Consider the following 7,664-nt stretch of genomic DNA (forward strand, 5'->3'; position numbering starts at 1 on the left):
GAACAGAGATGTGCTAGTTACACTGTATGATGCTCAGAGAATTGATGGAGGGAAACATGGTCATATGCTTTCTGCTGATCATAAATGATTCAGCAGGCTAGGGGTTGGGCAAAGTATGTCAGGCTAAAATCTGAGAGGGTTTTTTGGTCAGTGTACATATGGTGCGTGTGGTGTGTGAATAAATTTTGCCCTGAATGCCCTGGCAAGTGTACAGGCCGAGTGGTTTGGTTGAAAGCTGGATTATGCACGTGTTTGTTCCGGAGAAAATGCTGGAGATCTGAAGTTTTCATGGCAATAATGTGGTGTGCGGGTGGTTACTAAGCAGAGCACCGGCTGGAAGTGGTCATGATTAGTAAGTGGATGCTGATGAAGATAACGGGCAAGTACTCTCGCATTATATCTGGAAGCTGTATGGGCACCGTATTTCTTGGAAAAGAAAGGAGAAGGAGAGTTTTTTTAGCATTTGAGGGTGGCCATCATTTTGTGTTTGGGGGCTTTTAAAAAAATAATAAAAATATTGCATATGGCCAAATTAGAAGGCCACATGGAAGGGAAAGGTGGCGGCCAGCAGCACTTCGAGAAGGTGGTGGAAAAAGGGCCGAGGAGGAGTAGCAAGGAGAGGTCGCCAGAGAAGGTAAAAAAGGAGAGTCGCCTTGCGAGTGGGCTGCAATGGAGGGGGGGTCCAAAAGATGACGCTTGCTGGAGTTCTGCAGACAGAGGTCAGCCGCCTAGTTGTGTGAAGAGCTGGGGTCCTCGGGTGTGTGTGCAGCAAGGAGCGCAGAGAGGCTGGTGGACAACGTGTGTGGAGCCTCCCCTTGTCAAGTGCAGACAGTGCAGAGTTGAAGGTGAAGTTGCTATGGTGACTGGGTGGCGGCTGCTGGAGTGCACGCGTGGGCTGACGTGTGTGAAGTGCCACAGGCGCAGAGGGCTGGAGATGAGCAGCAGCCGAGGTGGTCGCCAGAGTAGCCGAAGGTGAGTCGGCAGTTAGCAAAAGGGAGAGGTAGGCAAAAGGGAGAAGGTCACCGTGTGCTGCAGAGAGAGCAGAGAAAAGGTGGCCAGCAGCAAGTGAAGGTGTGAGTCGTGTGGTTGCCAGGCGAGTCGGCAGTCAGGAGAAGAAACCAAAGGGCCGAGAGAAGGACTGGAGTACAGCCGGGTAAACAAGAGAAAGAGGCTGCAGGTCTCTTGGGTGATGTCTAGTGTGGGCATCTGATTGAAGCAGCAAGAGAGGGCTGCTGTGAGGAAGGGTACGTGAGATGTGGCTTGGGCTAGATATCTGAGGATGCTGCGGTGAGCAGTGGTTCGTGGTGCTGAGGATTGTGCGAGGCTCTGGTGGTTGGTGAAACTGCTGGTCACGACATACAGAGAGTGGGAGCTGCTGAGTGAAGGTTAGCTGGTGTGGGCGCCTTCTGGTGAGAGTAGCTAGTCTTGTGTGGGCGGTGATTGTAGGCAGTGCGTGGATGCTGACCAGAGAGGGAGCCTTGGGTTTTTGTGTGGGTTGGATGCAGAAGTGGTGCTGATGTGTGGGCTGGAGACAGTGGGGCTCGCCTACGACAATTGGCAGGTAGCAGCAAACAGAGAGTAGCCAGGCTACAGAGAAAGTGAAGAAGGGTTGCTGGTGTGGGCGCCCTCTGGAGATTACAGGGACCGGGAGACAGAGGCTCGGTTGTCAGACGCAAGGGTGTATTCCCTTGGCAGTAAATCCTGGCCAGAGTCCTGGTCTTTGGTGTATTTGCTGTGTTTATACAGTGTGTATGGTGCTGTGTGTTTTGTGGAATAATCATCTGTCCTTCGTGGTTTTGAGCTGTCTTATGGTGTGGGTGGGTGGCGAATATTGAGAGAGTGTTCCAGCCGGTGGCTGGTGGTGCCCCGTTCGTGGTAGTTTTTCCAAGTTTGGGAGGTGGAAGAGCTATAGAGGCAGGTATTTCTTTCTTTTTTTCACCTCACAAATGGCATCCATGAAATCCATCTTCTTGTCTGAAACACTCGTCAGGGAGTCTCCCAGAAGTTCTGCTAGGGTATGATCTGACAGAACACTCGCATATCTCCAGGATCTGACAGATGTAGCTGGTCAACCTGGCCCATCTAATGTGTGTGCGCACTCCAATCATATGCCCATCAGAATCGTGAATCAAGGGATTCCAAATGAGCGGCGGCTGTCTATCCACCTCCTCAAGCAAGGTAGGGCTCCTCTGAGTAAGGCACGCCCTCAATGAAGACCACAGTCTAAGAAGGCATCTGAGAAAATGAGATCTAGGAGGACTCAAAGGAGCAACAATGAAGATCCACCTAATAGAAGGCCACCCAATCTCCTCCTAATTACGGCGTACAATGTCTGAATCCCTCCTACAGTAGGCATTTCCAAGGATGCCCACCTGGAGTAAGTCCTCTAACAATAATCTTACCTAACAAGGCTCTGCTCTGTATCTCTGGGTCTAGAATCCCTAAGCCACCCTCATGCTAAGGCTTGATAATGGAGTCCCAAGAGACCCTCACTCTCGTGTCTGTAGTGCCATCAGACTCTGCCCAAAGAAAGTTGCGGATAAGTCTCCTCAACTTCTTTATGCAAGCTCGAGAGAAACACCAGCAAGAGGCAACATACCAAGCTGTGGCAAGTAACACCTGATTCACCACCAAGGCTCTGTGAAAACCGGCCTTCAGAAACCAAAGGGCGGTGAAACAAACACTCGCACATAAAACACTTCAATGCCATTGAGGACCTAGAAAAGGAAAACAAACAGGGGGAGCTAGAGTGCTCTTGCAAATAGTACACGGACACCGATTGGCCCCAAATCGCAGTGGCGCCCCTTGCGGTATTTCTTTAATTGAATATAAGAGCTTTGATTACAATATAAGGCTGGGAACTCAGCCGTCCTAGTAGAACTCCTGAAGCCTGCAAAGAACCTGCATCTGGCTTCTTGTCCACACACAGAAGCTTTCTCCCATGATCAAGGCTGCCACAACCATCCATAGCCTCTCACACTATGAACAGCATCACACCCTGACACATCCAGTGCTTCTGCATCACAACACAGACTCCCAAACTGTCTCTCAAAAGAGAACTCACCGTACAGTCGACACACCTGTACAAACCCTCTCTACCTTCCAAGGATACTATCCATCTCTGTCATGGATCCCCTGTCCCCTGTCCAATCAGTAGCAAGGTTGTACCAAGCATGTGTCCATTCCTGTACCTTTTGCCTGCATGTGACCTATCTCCTGGAGAAACCCAAAAACCTGTCTCTTTGAGAAAACCTACGACCTGTTTCCACATGAAACCCTTAGGCCTGTTTCCCTTTGAAACTTCTATCTTGTTTCCATACATCTAGTTACCTGTTCCCTCATGAAACATCTGGCAACATAGAGATGCCCATAACTGTAGGTCCCACTGTTCCTTTCTAGCAGGAAGAAAACAATCTGCTCCATGAGCACGCAGCCATGCGAGCTTGCATCACTCCCATGCCAAGAAACATAACCAAATGACCTGTCCTTGCAGCCAAAGACCCAAGCACATAGCTGAATTTGCAACCAAACAAAAAACAGCCCATAAACTGTCCCAAAACAGTCCCGAACCAAAGCATAGAGAAGTTGAAAGTTCCATCAGTTGAACGCCATCGACATGATGTCTATGTTCATGAATATCCAGCCCTTGTTCACCTTTATGTCAAGAAAAACCAACCCTTGTCTACTCTTCAGCAGAGGGAGAGAGAGAGAGAGAGAAAGCGGTACTAGCTATCCCCACATGTACGCCCTTGTTTCTCCTGCAGTCCCCTCTTTCCAAGAGAGCCTCTCATGCCCTGTTTACCTGCGCAGCTTTTCACTAGGAAGGGGGAGAGCCCCACGCTCAGATCAGCCACTGCCCAACTGTCCTCTCTTCCACGCTGCCGACTTGTACCTGCAGTTCATGCCCCATCTCTACCTGTATGGACAGCAGCGCAGCCAGCCAGCTTCATGCCAAAAGCAAAGGGGAAAGATGGATTCAATAAGCGCCAACTTCTGTCCTGTCCGTACAGCTGTCCGTACAGTCGTACAGATCTGTAGGTATTCCCCTGTGCGCAGCCAGCATGCAGTCCACTTCAGAAGGCAAGCATAAGAGAAGCGCAGCCCTGCAGCCCCTGAAAGAAACGCAGCCCTGCAGCCTGTATGCGCCTCTTTTTCAGATAATCTCTCCTCACCAGTAGCCTGTATGCGCCCTCTTTTTTAGAAAAGCTCTCCTCGCCAGTAGCCTGACCTGCCACGTGGACTGTACCTGCACATGTGCCACCTACAATCCTGCAGCCGCCGGCCTATCCCTGCAGACCTGCGTAGCCACATAGTCTAGCCTGCCGGAATGCAAGAGAAGGAGAGGGAGAGATAGAAAAGCCAGCGCAATCCAGCCAGCATCTCCTCTCTTCTCCCAAAAAGCACACGTGGCCCCAAAATAGCATAAGGGCCACGTTTTTCTTTAATTTTAAAGGTTTTTAAACCTTTGTCCCCTCCAAAATCCTTTGTCCCCATGAGTTATGAGAGACTTTAAACACTTGGCCCCCCCTTCACACTTGGGGTTGTCCACACATGGGCTTCCATCTTCACTCCCACCTGATGCCATTCACACTGTCCACCATGTCCCCGTGCACATCTGCATCTTGTCCAGAGAAAAACACAGGGTCATGTTACTCTGCCAGCAAGAGAGAGTCGTGCAGAGCTCCAAAAGGCCAGTTTCTTCTTGATGGAAGTAATAACTGGTACAAACTGTTGCTCTAGAGGAACATCCAAACCTACCTGAAACTCCAAGTATCTGGTGGTACAGTCTCTCTGAATCCACGAAAAACCCCACGAATGTCCCCAAGTAGAGGTGGAGTCTGGATCTATGAGAAATCCAACTGGCTTGTTCCAGTTTATCTTGGCACCTGCTGCAAGACAAAAGGTATCCAAGGAAACTCGAACAGTCTCAAAAGTCTCCTCACTATCCTCTACATACAAGGTCGTGTCATCAGCATACTCTGAGTCAAGCAAGTCCTCCTCTACTCCCAGAGGTAATCTCAAACCACAAATGTCTGTGGCTCTATCCCGCAAAAAATACGACATGGCCTCTGCAAACAAGATAAAGAGATAGGGTGCCAAGGGACATCCCTGTCTCACTGATCTCTCCAACCGAAATGCATCACCCAGCCTGATGGCTGTCCTGCTAGTAGCTGATCTATACAAGGCTGAGATGCCAGCAATCCATAGTTGTGGAAAACCAAGTCTTAGCAGTGTACCCTCCAAAAAATCCCAATCCACTCGATCATAGGCTTTCTCAAAATCCAAAAGCATAATGGCCAAAGGCTTCCTTGAAGCCCTTTCTACCTCCACATGTTTTGAAGGGCATGAGAGAGCATTTTCTGCAACATGAAAGAAACTAAACGGCAGACCTATCCCCGACTGTTTTCGTTGAGATTCACACAACTTATTTGCATCCAGTGCATGCATCTCGTAGCATGACAAATTACCTAATTGAATTTCTCTGTGTTTTGAAGGATGGTGCATGTTCTGTCAACATCTATACATCATGGGGAGGGACACAACTTGGAGATATTTACTTGCCAGTTACTGGTCTTTCATAAAGGGGGAAGAGAAATGATTAATAAGCTCACCCCAGAAGTTGAGAGTGAGCAAGCAGGCAAGTTTTACTTTTACTTCGCCTATACAGGAGGCTGCTCCAGGAAGGTATTTTCATGGACGGGGTGAGATGGTCAAAGAGCCGCAGGTACCTTTCAAGTAGTTTAAAGGGGTGTTGGCTTAGAAGGTGGTTAAAAGCGTAATGATGCCAATTTTTGGCTGGAGCTATGACGGTGCATGTATTGTTCCACATTATGAGTTATGGCTCGTTTTCACTTGATGAGGTGGAGCTGGGCGATGATGGTGGCTTTCAGAAGGTCTCAGATCTTGATGCATTATTACAATCTGGGGACACACAAAGGAAGGAGTGGCACTGTGGCGGTTTCTTTTTTATTATATAAGCTTTCAGGAGCAACATATGACATGGTTTGACGGCAGCCAGTCATGCGTATATTAGGAGGCTATGCAACTGCTGAGGCCAGTTCCAGTGAGTTTGGACTTTTGCAGATCAACAGAAGCAGGCAGTCGCTGAGCATGGAAGATAGTCAATTTGTTGGTCTGCAGCCATTGCAGCCAGGGTCAGCAAGGCAGCAGGTAGACGGCTTCCTGGGACAGCCTGGTCTACAGTGGAAACAGGTGGATTGGCGCCGACATGAGCATTGTGTTATCCTGACATGCATTTGTCATGCTCTCCTCAATTTCTTTTTCACCAAAAGAAAATTTGCTTCTGATAGAAGAGGCTCCAATGATACCCTTTCTCAGTATGGTATTCTTATCAAAATCATAGTCATACTTGCTTCCCATTTCGCTCAAATGCCTTCTTTCACTAGCAGCTGCCTCTACCGTACCCCTTGGGTTGAGCAAATTCATGCGTGCACTGCACGATTTCAAGCTAAAAGAGTACTCTGTGCCACAGTTTGTAGGAGCCCTTGTTGACATGGTAGAGCATTGCCAAGCATCTGTTGATGAGACAGGTCTTCCCTGTCCTTAATGACTGGCCTACATCCAAGTGTCCCGGTGATGGAAATGCACTTGTGAAATCAACACCTTTGATGGAGCTACAAGACACTCTAGACCTTTGATGGAGCACCCTCCAAAGACCTGCTAGTGGCTACCCTCAAGGCCCTAGAATATTGATCTGAGGCAATAATTGCATAAGGACTGTTATACTGAGTCTTGCTTGCTTCTTCGACTGTTTTCATGTCCACGATGCACTATTTCTACAATTTGCAACACCATTCAACTATGGTGTATAGGTCGGTGTCATCTCATGGTGAATGCAATGGTCATTGTCGAAAGTGATCAGACTTAAACTCACATCCACGATCTGTTTCGATTCTTGCTATCTTGTGGCCTATTGGAAACTCCTCAAACATGTCATCTTTATGGATTATAGGATGGTGAATGACTTTCTGTTGTAATCATTTGATGACAAACATGTACCTTGCTCCACAAAGTGACTCTTCAGCCATTGGACCATGCAGATGCATTTGAATTCACTCGTCTTCTTTCTGGAAATTATTATAGCAACTTATCCTTCTCACATGTACATCTATTTTGTGGATGAAAATGTGTCAAGAGCTAGTATAGGTAATCCCTAAATGAATGTAAGTATGATTTTCATGTTCTCCTGCCCATACATGCGATTATGTCACCACTTTAAAAGTACCGTATAATATAATGACTCTAGTTTTAGAAGACTAATTGGTAGTGTATTTGTGTCACTGTGTTAATAATGCTGGGAGGCATCATGGCTTTAGCTTCCAAGAGTCGGTACTAACTCTACTGCCCGTGTGACATTACATTTGCTGGCAATAATGTATGCCATGTCCACTGCTCTTTCAAGATCAAAGGAATATGTGGCTGCAATGGGAGCTTGCTTAGAAGCCTATGATTCATTTGATCTTAAGTATGGCTGGAATGGGTTTGATCTTAAGCGCATGCACATGCCCACCAAAGTGCATGCATGTGTGAGAATGCACCTCTCACTACCCAACAAAAAAAAAGACATCTTGCTCAAAATTTGTGAAAGTTATTTCTCTAGCATTATTGGTTGCATATATGCTGCCTATCATGAGCTCCATATC

This window comes from Cibotium barometz, chromosome 51 (genome assembly GCF_041138505.1).
Source record: "Cibotium barometz isolate CiBa-2024 chromosome 51, ASM4113850v1, whole genome shotgun sequence".
NCBI classification, from domain to species: domain Eukaryota; kingdom Viridiplantae; phylum Streptophyta; class Polypodiopsida; order Cyatheales; family Cibotiaceae; genus Cibotium; species Cibotium barometz.